Below are 12,479 nucleotides of genomic sequence, written 5' to 3'. Positions count from 1 at the left end.
AAACTCTAAACTCGTGATCAAAATGTGATATGAATGGCCCCTGATAAAACTGCTAATTCCAGACTAGTTTTTATCAGCAAAGTTTCTCAGTCAGTAATAAGAACTAGCCTGGATTTGTTTCACTTCTGTATACAAAAAAGCACCTATAACTCAAGAATTGAGTACAGTAAGGTTGGGCTGCACAGTATATTTTTGCTGGTAAAAAACACACCGTGGGAACCTGACCTTAGAACTGCGTCCATGTAGATAGTAATGGTGCGTCTTTATCTTTCAATGTCTTTCAATATGGTGGCTCAGGAATCCGCCTCAAAATCCTCCTTCAAAAAACACCTCACCATACAGGTCTATGTAATCCACTTGTAATTGTTTTCCACTAGCAGAAAAAAGAATCGACGTGTACATTCTTCAGGTAGTTTCCGCCTGAAAAAATCAATGCAAGTCCATGGGAGACGGAAATACCACCTTGTGGTTTTTGGACATGAAGTTTGACGTGTTTTTGAGGCATTTTTAAGAAGATAATGCATGACCACATTTAAAAAACGCCTAAAAAAAAAAACGCCTGAAAAAGTGCCTCAGAAAATGTGACCAAAAAAATCAGTGCAAACACACCCTTAGGTTTGAGTCCAGACAACATCTGCAAGGAGTTTGTATGTTCTCCCCATGTTTCCATGAGTTTCCTCCCACACATCTAACGCATACAAAAAAACAAAGATTGGGAATTTAGATGGAGAGCCCCATATAGGGCAGTGTTGACAATAGATCTGTAAGGCACTGCAGAATATTATGGCACTATATAAGTAAGCAAAATAAATAAAACTGTGCAAAGGAAACTCTAAAAGCTGTTGTAGGTTTGTTTTGGGGTTTTTTTGCAGCAACATTTAAGGGGAATAAACTGCTGAATTTCCCTAATGGAAACAAAGCAGATTTATGATAGTCTGGGTCCCCAGCTTACAGGAGTCATAATTGATATCCATGCCTTTCATGATATTTGATATCCTACTAATATTACAAAGGTGAAAGTATGTATGTGTGTTTGGATGTTTGTGGGTTTGGATGTTTGTTCCTCAATCACGCCCAAACCGCTGAACGGAATGGCGTGAGATTTCACACATACCTAGATGGTCACCAGGAAGGATCGATAGGCTACTTGGTATACCGCTCCAGCCCCCGAAATCCCGAACGTTACCGGCGAATGTCTGCTCTGGCTCCACTGCAGGACCTCATGTGACGTCAGCCCGGCTCTTTCAGGTGGCCTCCGATAGGTTCGTGTCACATGCGGGGCGGGGCGATGGACACTGTGCGCTACAGAGGAGGTGGAGCTATAGACGCACAAGCCGCCCACCGAGCGACAGGAAGACGATGGTGTCGCGTATGCGGAGGACAGAGCAGGCAGCCATCGGTGGAGCCCGCCGCCTGGCCTGGAGAAGTAAGTCCTCTGGGACCCCGGGGGTGAGAAACTGAACGAGTGACTGGGACACACTTCCCCAAGCCACCATCTTCCCCTAGCACGGCATGCATGGCCTGCAGACTGCAGACCCTATGCACACCTTCACACTAGGCGCACGGAGGGTGGGGAGGAGGAGGCCGAGGCTTGGGGGTGGGGAGGGGAGTCCGTGGTCGCGGGGTTGGCGGGTCTACTGTAAAGGAGGTCGCGGCAGGAGGGGTTTGTAAAGGGGCTGGGGTCGCAGGGGGGGGAGGCTTCCTGTAAAGTGGGACAGGGTATGAGGGGGTGGAGAGGGGACCGGGGTTGCTTCGATGGTGGAAAGGGGTCGGGGTTGCGGGGGGTGGTGGAAAGGGGGTCGGGGGAGAGGGGTTAGAAAAGGGACGCAATGGGGGAGACAGAGCCTGCGCTTCAGGTGGGTCGCGCAAAGCGGGAATGCTGCCGTGGACGAAGTCGCGGGTACTGCTAGTTAGACTATAATGTTGAAGTCGAGTATCTTTTATTTGACATTAACACCATTGATGCCTTTCACCGAACACAATGCAAAGCCTATCAATACTTATTTAGTATTTACTGTTTTTACTGCTGCTGAATCAGGCAATTCAGGAAGAAAAAGAACAGGAAACTGCTTTTTAGGCGGAGGCCCCACATTGCGGAAAAACATCTTTTTTTGCTGCAGATTTTGTTGCCATTTTTTGAGCCAGAGCCAAGCATGTCTATAAACGGAATGGGAAATATATAGAAAGCTCTTAGACTTCTACCTGATGCTCAATCCACTCCTGCAAAATCTGCAACAAAAAAAGTTGCGTTTCCGCAACGTGGGGCTTTTGCCTTAAGGCTTGTTTCACATACAATTTTTTGGTCTGTTTTTCTGGGTCTAAATAAAATATACATTTTTGGTCACATATTTTTAATATATGTGTTTATTTTAAGGCGTTTACATTGCTTCATGAGAAGTCTATGGAAAACTCCTGAAATAACTCCAGGCCTAAATTAATCTACGTTTTGAAGAAAAGAAGTCAAACCCAAAAAAGTGAGAACAAAAAATCAACACAACAAAAAAGTGATTTAATTATTTCTCTGATAATACTGTATGTAAAACCACCCTCAGGCCAGTTACAGCAGCCATGTTCATCAACCAAGGAGAAAGACAGCACTCATAGTAGAATCTACTCGGTGCACAATTACAGGGAGGACTAGCCAGGCTCCTCTGCTTACTTCAGACACTCAAAAAAGGGGTGGAAAGCACTCTGGATAGTTTTCAATTGAGTTTGCTTATTTATTATTATAATATTTCACAGTTCACATAAGTTAGAAAGCCGCATAATGATTGCACAGAAGATTTGCAACGTTTCGGCCAAAGACTGATCTTCATCAGGAAAAGTGGAGAAATCAATATAGGTAGAGGAGAACCACGAAAGGTGAGGATAATGGTAGAAAGTGAAGGATAAACCAGGCAGCGGTTAGCGCTGGAGAGTTTTCATTTTCATCATCTTTTTATCTTATATAAACTGTGAGATATTGTAATAAAAAATAATCAATTGAAAACTATCTGGAGTTTTGTCCACCCCTTTTTTGAGTATCTAACAGCCATCTTCAAGCTGGAAAAAAAATGGTGTCCCATATGCTCCATGATTAGCCCACAACCATATTGGTTTTAAAGGGATTTCCAGCCCCAGATCAAATTTTCATACTGATGACCTATCTACAGTTTGCTAGGGAGAACGCTTTTCCAGGCCTCTTTGCAGGGATGCACAGGATAGGAATGCATCAATATAGCAAACATGGTCCTTGTGCTCTACAGTGATGCATCCTCTTGAGCTTCCTTCTCTTTTCTCATTTGTGGATTGAGAGGGTGGAAAACCAGAATGAGTGTCCTTTACCGTTGTTGCTCTTCTTTTAAATGGATGCTTCCTCTTTATTTAATTCTAGCAGTATATGGGTTGCCATTCTATGTAAATATGTCTCACATGCCCCCAGAGGACCAGTCCTAATAAGATGAAAACCTACATGGAAGCACAAAACAATATACACAGTGGCACAAACACATTACAACAAGCAATCCAGGTTCACCAGTTTCCTCCCACACTCCAAAAACATGCTGATAGGGAATTTAGATTGTGCGCCCTACTTGGGACAGTGTTAACAGTATCTCTAAAATGTTGTGGAATATGATGGCGCTATATAAATAAAGAAAAAGTTTGTGGTTTAAAATCTTGGGAAGCTCTAGGAACAGGTCAGAGGTTCAGATTGAGCGTTTGAGACCCCTGCATTAAGCAGTGTCCATTGAGATGCTGCATATACACATTTACTTATGTCACTATGTCTGTTGTGTATGTTTAAACTCCACCAGAGTAATGTATGGCTCTGCTTCCAAATTCTTCCATCTCCTTGGCAGGCTTTTTTTTTTGCACACTCTTACTCACATGTAGAGACTGCTGTTTCCACTGCTTTGATCCCTGAAGTCTCAGTCTAAGTCTCAGTCGACTTAGTGTGGTGATGTTGAGTGAGTCCTCCAACTAGTCTATCTAGTCCAGAACAGACCCTACTAAACGCCAGGCTTATGAAAGGTGTCTATCCCTACCAGGGCCGCCATCAGGAATTTTGGGGCCCCATACAGCCTAAATGTCTGCCCCCCCCCCCCCCGCCATTTTAAAACTACTTTATTATGCGACATACCAATTATGTATTAAATTTCCCTTTATTTAGCAGCCTTACAAGGCTTAATCAGATTCTATTTGCAGGTAAAATCTGCTACGTGTGAAAGCACCTCTAGAGAGCCAACACCATTGATAAGAGCCCTCTTAATAAATCCTCAGGGCTTGTTCACATTGCGTTTTTGGCCTCCCTTGCCGGGATACGTTGGTAACCAGTCAGAATCAGCTGTCAACTTATCCCTGCACAAAGAACTGGCCATTAAAAAAAAAGGGGGGCCTGCAGTTCTCCGTGCAGGGATAAGTGGGGAGCTGATTGTGACTGGTTACCAACGTATCCCGGCAAGGGAGGCCAAAAACACAATGTGAACACTCCTTTAAAGTGAAAGTCCCACCCCCAAACAGGCTACTATGCTAGTAACATAGCCGCCTACATCATTATTAATACAAAGCACACATACCTTTGGAGGTATTGTGTGCTTTGTAGTTCTCCAGCTAAAAAACTTATATATGATATATTATTGCCCCAGTTCCCTCTCCGCAGTGCCGCATACCCGATGCCCCAACAATCCCCTCCCCCGTCCACCCTCTAACATCTTTCCACTGCCCCCTGTACCCATACCTCCCAACTTTTGAAGAACCGAAAGAAGGACAAAATGTGCGGCGCACTCTGTAAATTTAGCCCTGCCCACTTTTGTTGACTCCGCCCATTCTCATTAATTTTTCATGTGCCCGCACACAGTATAATCCTCCTACAGTCACCCGTAAATTATATGTCCCCCCTCTATCTCTCCCCCAGCTTCATATACACCCTTCATCTGCCCCCAGTTTCATGTCCCCCCCTCCATCTCTGCCCCCAGATTCATGTCCCCCCCTCCATCTCTGCCCCCAGTTTCATGTCCCCTCCATCTCTGTCTCCAGATTCATGTCCCCTCCATCTCTGTTCTCAGATTCATGTCCCCTCCATCTCTGCCTCCAGATTCATGTCCCTCCATCTCTTCCCCCAGATTCATGTCCTCCCTCCATCTCTGCCCCCAGACTCATGGCCCCACCATCTCTGCCCCCAGATTCATGTCCCCTCCATCTCTGCCCCCAGATTCATGTCCCTCCATCTCTGCCCCCAGATTCATGTCCCTCCATCTCTGCTCCCAGATTCATTTCCCCTCCATCTCTGCCCCCAGATTCATGTCTCCACATCTCTGCCACCAGATTCATGTCCCTCCATCTCTGCCCCCAGATTCATGTCCCCCATCTCTGCCCCCAGTGTCATGCCGTCCTCTTCTTCATCTGCCTCCAGTTTCACGTTCTACCAAGTGTACACATTAAACTTACCTTCTCCTCGTTCCCCCGCTGCTGTCTGCGTGCCTCTCTCACTCGCGCACAGTTGTAGACACGATGTGACATCATCACATCGCGTCTACACAGCCGGCGTGCAGCGGAGGCAGCAGTAGCCGGCGTGCAGTGGCGAAGCAAGGAGCTGAACTGTGTCAGCTCCTTGCTGTAGCCGCGTATGTGTTTAACTCAGATCTGCATCCTCTGGACGCAGATCTGAGTTGAAATCGGACATACAATGACTGCAGCGGGCGCCAGAGGTCCGGCACATGGTGGCGGGCCAAAACCGGGCCCTCCCCCATTTTTCAATTTGGCCGGGCCCCTGACGCCAGTAGCTGTAATACTGGCCTATCGGCGGCCCTGATCGCTACTCTCCAAACTGGCTTTACGGAGCATTGGTTGTAGTGATGTAGTAACATCACTACATTGCACCTGCCAGCTTCCAAACTGCCGAGAACAGAGACAAGGGCTTGATGGTTAAGCAGGGAGCAGATGGCTTCCTACTTATTATTGTACTGAACTGCATCTGCATTCATAGGATTCAGATGAGTTGAAGCCAGGATAAACCTCACCCTGCCCATGACAGCTACCAAACCTGCAGCATTCCTGGTGGTGCAGTGTTCACAGTCACTTAAGAGAAAAACTCGATGTCGAAAATCCACTGATCTGATATTGATGTGTTATGCGGTCACGTATGGACCATCCTAGCATGTGATGTGGGTGTGGCTGTCAGGGTTCAACTCACTCCACTAACTCAATCTTGCACTTGCCCTGGACCACAATGCAGTCCAAGCACTCCAAATACACACTGTCACCACTACTGACTTTTGGGTCAGCAGAAAACTCACACACATATAAAGGCGTCTCCCCAACAGTCAGACACAAACACACTTAAAGAGGATCTTTCATGTCCTCGGGCACAGGTGGTTTTATAGACCGCTATAAAGCCCAATGGACTGTTATACCCCATTACTGCCCCCTCTAATCGCCCATCCATCTCTGTATGTTCCAACCCAACCCCCCCCCCCCATACCCAACACTCTCTTTCCCAACCCAATTCCTTCGATACCCACCACTCTCTTTGCTTTGGCAATAGCAAATGTCTATTCGGACGTGCCAATAAAGCTTTTTTGATTTGATTTGATAATCCCAATATCTCCTCTCCCATGGACACTTTTAGGGTGCATTCACACTGAGTAAACGCTAGCTTATTTTGTAGAGTAAAATTACACTTGTAAATTTTGCTATCCCATTGACTTCAATGACATTTTACAGGCGTATTTTTACAGGCGTATTTTTTACAGGCGTATTTTTACACTTGAAGTAATCATTGAAGTCAATGGGATAGCAAAATTTACAAGTGTAATTTTACTCTACAAAATAAGCTAGCGTTTACTCAGTGTGAATGCACCCTTAATGTTCCAATAGGTTGAGATGGTCAATTACCTGATACAATCCTTTTACTGGAGAGTTGCTATGTTTGTTCTCCTAACAAAATAATGGGGCCAATTAATTATATCAGTCTAAAAGCAAAATACAATACAAAATGCATGTAGTCCCTTTGTGTACCCTGCAATCTCATTGCACGGAATCCGAGGGGCTGAAAGGGGGAAGGGGCTATTTTTCTCCCTGCCACCCAGATTCTGCTATTGATCATGGTATCTGAAGGGTTAAGCCACCAGAGTTAGGGCTAGTTCACACGTGGGCAAAGGGGAGTTTTTTGACAGCGGATTTCGCTTCAAAATAAGCCCCTTTACAATGGAGCCCTATGTGAACAGCTAGCTTTTTTTTTCCGCTAGCTTTTTTTTCCACTAGCTTTTTTTTTCTGCTAGTTATTTTTCAGCTAGCAGAAAAAAGAAGCGACATGACCTTTCTTCAGGCGTTTTCCGCCTGAAGAAAGCAATAGAAGTGAATGGGAGGCAAAAACAGCGCAGGTTTTTTTCAGCGTGTTTTTTTTTGCCCATTCACTTCTATGGGAGGGGAAAACAGCCTGGCTTTTTTTGGAAGCGGTTTTTTTTAAAAAAAAGCTCCAAAAAAAGCCTGGCAATGTCAAAAAAAAGCTTCCTAATTAGGAAGCGGTTTTTTTCAGGACCAAAATAAGCCAGGAGGTTTTTACGTGTGAACTAGCCCTTAGAGTATTTCCCAACTTTGGTGGCTAGTCCCAAGTTCTGGCTGTGTAATACAGCTGCAACCCAAAGGTGCATTACACTGTATATAAAATGATAAAATATTTATTGTACTTTTCCAATGAATAAAACCAGAAAATGCTCATTTTATTTATATAAAAAGGGTACAAAAATAAATTATCTTTTTATTAAAAAAAAATATATATATCTTATGAATATCAAATGAAGATTTTGGAGCCATAAATACAATACATATCAAGTAAAAATACTGTGGTCGTGAAATGGTTTCAAATCATGTAACTACAAACTAACACCATCTACTGGTCATTATACACAATTACAATGTGTGTTGTGTATGTTGTAAACATTTTCTAAGAACCATAAATGCCAACACCCCTAACAAAACAGACAGGAATAGTCAGTTTCAGGACATATAGTGCACAACACTGGGTGAAGAGGTGACGCATCAGGAGTTTTCAGACATAGAGGAGCTCTGTTAATACTTAAGGGCAGCATGGTGGCTCAGTGGTTAGCGCTGATGCCTTGGAGCACTGAGTCCTAGGTTCATACACTATGTGATCAAAAGTATCCAGACACCCCCAAAAACACACGTTTTTCATATTAGGTGCATTGTGCTGCCACCTACTACCAGGTACTCCATATCAGCGACCTCAGTAGACATTAGACATCGTGAGAGAGCAGAATGGGGCGCTCCGCGGAACTCATGGACTTCGAACGTGGTCATGTGATTGGGTGCCACACATCACACAGGTCAATGCCAAACAGCACCTCGCTTGGTGTAAGGAGTGTAAACATTGGATGATTGAACAGTGGAAAAACGTTGTGTAGAATGACGAATCACTGTACACAATGTGGCAATCCGAGGACAGGGTGTGGGTATGGCGAATGCCCGGTGAACGTCATCTGCAGGCAAGTGTAGTGCCAACAGTAAAATTCTGAGGCAGTGGTGTTATGGTGTGGTTGTGTTTTTCATGGAGGGGGCTTGCACCCCTTGTTTTGCGTGGCACTATCACAGCACAGGCCTACATTGATGTTTTAAACACCTTCTTGCTTCCCACTGTTGAAGAGCAATTCGGGGAAGGCAATTGCATCTTACAACACGATCGAGCACCTGTTCATACTGCACGGCCTGTGGCGGAGTGGTTACACAACAATAACATCTCTGTAATGCACTGGCCTGCACAGAGTCCTGACTTGAACACCTTTGGGATGTTTTGGAACGCCGACTTCGTGCCAGGCCTTACCGACCTACATCGATACCTCTCCTCAGTGCAGCACTCCGTGAAGAATGGGCTGCCATTGTTATGGTCTCGGGATCCTTGACCACGGACTGGCCCCTGACTGATAACTTCTCAGTACAGTACAGGAAAAACACACCGAAAGAAAACAAAATCGGAAGTATGAGCAGTTTGGACTTCTAGTGTGGATCCTCCTACACCCTGCCTCGCACAACTAGAAGTAGCCGTGGGCCCGACTAACTTGCCTGAATGGGCACGAGCACAGCCGGAGAAGTAGCTAACCTACCAAGGGAAATAGAGCCCCTGTCTAGCTTCACGTTTACGAAGGAGAGGCAGATACAGAACAAGCCCCCCACGGATGTCCAGACGCGGACTAACGGTGAACATGAGAACACAAAAGCATAGGAAGAGAATAAACGTGAAACACAGAATAACTGAACTAAGCAAGGGATAGGGAAAAACAGAACTTAGGATCACACACAAAAAACCCCTACCAAAATTCCAAACTTCCAAACAGAAAAATACCTAGGGCTCGCTGCGCCCGGAACACTATGTCTGGATACAAGCTCAATACTTAGCGAACAGTCCTGTGTGAACAGGAGCAAGAAACTGGATGGGCCAGGATGCAGATGGTAGCAGCTTCAGACAACAGACATTCACTGAGAACAGGAACAGACGTTTAAGACCAGCATCAGATAGCATGTGCAACAACCTTATATAGTAAGGAGAAGGCCTCACACATGGCCTGTAAAGTATTCAGTACTGCAGAGAACTTAACCCCTTCAGAGGCCAAGACACACCAGGCACTGACACACCAGGCAACTCACCACGTGATCCACGCCCGAGTGCCAGAGCAGAAACAGCATGTCTGGTGTGAACATTCCCCTGCCGTGCATCAGGTGATTCACGTGCTGAATGCCGTCCGGACACTCTGCGCCTGAACCTAACAGGCCGAGACTGCTGAGACCGGGTCATAACAGCCATTCCCCAAGAAACCTTCCAGAACCTGATTGAACGTATGCCTGCGAGAGTGGAAGCTGTCATCAAGGCTAAGGGTGGGCCAACACCATATTGAATTCCAGCATTACTGATGGAGGGCACCACAAACTTGTAAGTCATTTTCAGCCAGGTGTCCGGATACTTTTGATCACATAGTGTATATTCTCCCTATGGCGCTATATAAGTAAGCAAAATAAATTCTTATGAATCTTAAAAGTAGTGTGAGGAGAGAGGAATAAGCCACTTCTAAATTTTTTCACATTTAACATATGGGAAGAACCAGGAGTCCGCCATATACAGCAATTCATTGGGGGAAGCCAGGGGACTGGGAGGAGTAGTACTTGCAATGGTCACGGTGGCTAGCAACTTGAATGAGCTGAGCAGGGATTATTCCCATCTCCTCTTTGGTGGAATCATTTAGGACTGTGCTTGGAAGCAATTGATTTGAGGGATTGGAAAAAGGTTTTTGGCAGATAGATTGGCAGCATTTGCATAAGGTACAATATTTTAGGGACTATGTAGGTTTGGTATAAATTCCGTCTTCCAATCCATGAAAGAAAGGGGAGATCATACGAGTGGAGAAGAGATTTAATGTCCGTTAATAGGGGTAGATAGTTTCTTGGGTAAAGATCTTCTAGATTGGGGGTGATTTTAACACCTAAATATTTAACAAAGTCATCCCTCCACTTATAAGGAGAGTTAGATCTAATTTGATTTTCTATGGTTTTTAGTACTGAGACATTAAGAATCTCGGACTTGTCGGTATTTATTTTGAAATTTGAATCTTCTCCATATCTAGCTAGGAGGTCAGTTAGTTTGGGTAAGCTTGTAGCAGGGTTCGAGATTAGAAATAGTATATCATCGGCAAATGCCAGTGAATACAGTTCTTGTCTGCCAATTGAAAAACCTGAAATTTTAGGGTGTTGCCTAGTTGCACGTAGAAGGGGCTCAAGCGACAAAACGAATAATGACGGGGACAAGGGGCAGCCCTGCCTTGTGCCATTCGATATCGGAAAATAGTCTGACAGGGAACCATTCACTTTAATGCGGGCGTGGGGCTGAGAGTAGATGGAAAATATAGCATCTATGAAAGGGGGTGGAAACCCAAAAGCACTGAGTGTGTTTCTCATATATGACCAACTGACTCGGTCGAATGCTTTTTCGGCATCCGTGCCGAGCAGAAGAAGTGGTGATTTTTCTTTTTTAGCTACAGCAATAGAATGCAAAAGTCGAATTGAATTATGTTTCCCTTCGCGACCTTTCACAAAACCTGCTTGTCCTTCATCTAAGAGAGATGGGAGGAGATCTCGGATTCTCAGGGCCAGGAGTTTTGCCCAGATTTTAATATCTAAATTTAAAAGGGAAATGGGCCTGTAGCTGCTACATATTGATGGGTCTTTCCCCTCTTTTGCTATTAATGTAACATGCGCTTCTTGGGTTTGTTTTTGCATAGGGACACCTTGGAGAAGTGCGTTACAGAACGCGGTCAAAGGGAGGATCAGTTGGGGTTGGAAAGTCTTAAAATATATCAATGGCAGACCGTCAGGGCCGGGGCTTTTCCCTATAGGGAAGGTTGAAAGTGTTTTAGTGATTTCCTCGCTGGTGACTGGCATTAATAATTGCTTCCTATCTTGTTCTGACAATCGGGGGAGAGAGATGTCATTAAGAAACTTGTCAGTTTTTTCCTGTCTAGTATGCGCCGAAATATCGGAGTCAGTTTCCAAGTTGTAAAGCGATTTGTAATAAGAGTGAAAGTACCTCTGGTCCAAAAAGCCGCCAAGATTATCCTACCAACTTCTTACGAGACCTAAACAAAAAGGTGGTTTGGCTTTCCCCGATATACTGTTGTATTATCATGCTATTCAACTCTCCAGGTGGATGACAATGACCTATCCAGCAGGGGACGAAACCCTTACTGAACTTGAATCAGCTCACTTTGGCCCAATGTATAGACACTCCCTGTGGGCCCCAGACACTAAGACAATTAAACATTTACCCTCGAACATTCTACTGAGAGGCCCATGTGAAACTTGGTCGACACATGGTCACTTATTATCTCCTGGCCTATCCCCAATTTTACCCGCCTCCTCGGTACCAGCAATTTTGCGAAAACACTCTCAAGCTGACCTTGTCTTTTGGTCCAAACTTGCCAACTTTAAATTGACTGACCTAGTGGCTAATGAATCACCGATATCTCTCCATGATCTTCAACAATTGATCCCTACATACCGACTGAATTTTTTGCAATATGCAACTTTCCAGGCCTGGATGACCGAAATATTAAAGATCGGTATCCCTCTCAGGACTTTAACACCTTTTGAAACTCAGCTATCCTCTGGTAACCCAAAGTTTAGAAAGACTTCTCATTTAAAAACACTTCTCTTAAACTTACGGAACTCTTCGATCCCCAACTATGTTTATTCTTGGGAGAAAGAACTGGATACCAAATTTTCTGAGGAAGAGGTAGAGTCGATTCTGAGAAACTCACACGGTTTTTCTAGATGCGTCAGGTTGCAGGAAACCCATTTTAAAATTCTAACTAGATGGTATAAGACGCCAGAATGGTTACATACACATGGTCTGGCGGACACAAAACTGTGTTGGAGGTGTAAGTCACAAACTGGTAGCTTGCTCCATATCCTATGGTCCTGCCCTGACATCCAACCTT

Source organism: Leptodactylus fuscus, chromosome 4, assembly GCF_031893055.1.
Source record: "Leptodactylus fuscus isolate aLepFus1 chromosome 4, aLepFus1.hap2, whole genome shotgun sequence".
Classification (NCBI taxonomy): Eukaryota; Metazoa; Chordata; class Amphibia; order Anura; family Leptodactylidae; genus Leptodactylus; species Leptodactylus fuscus.
The sequence above is the reverse complement of the archived record's forward strand: the minus strand, read 5'-3'. Positions refer to the sequence as shown.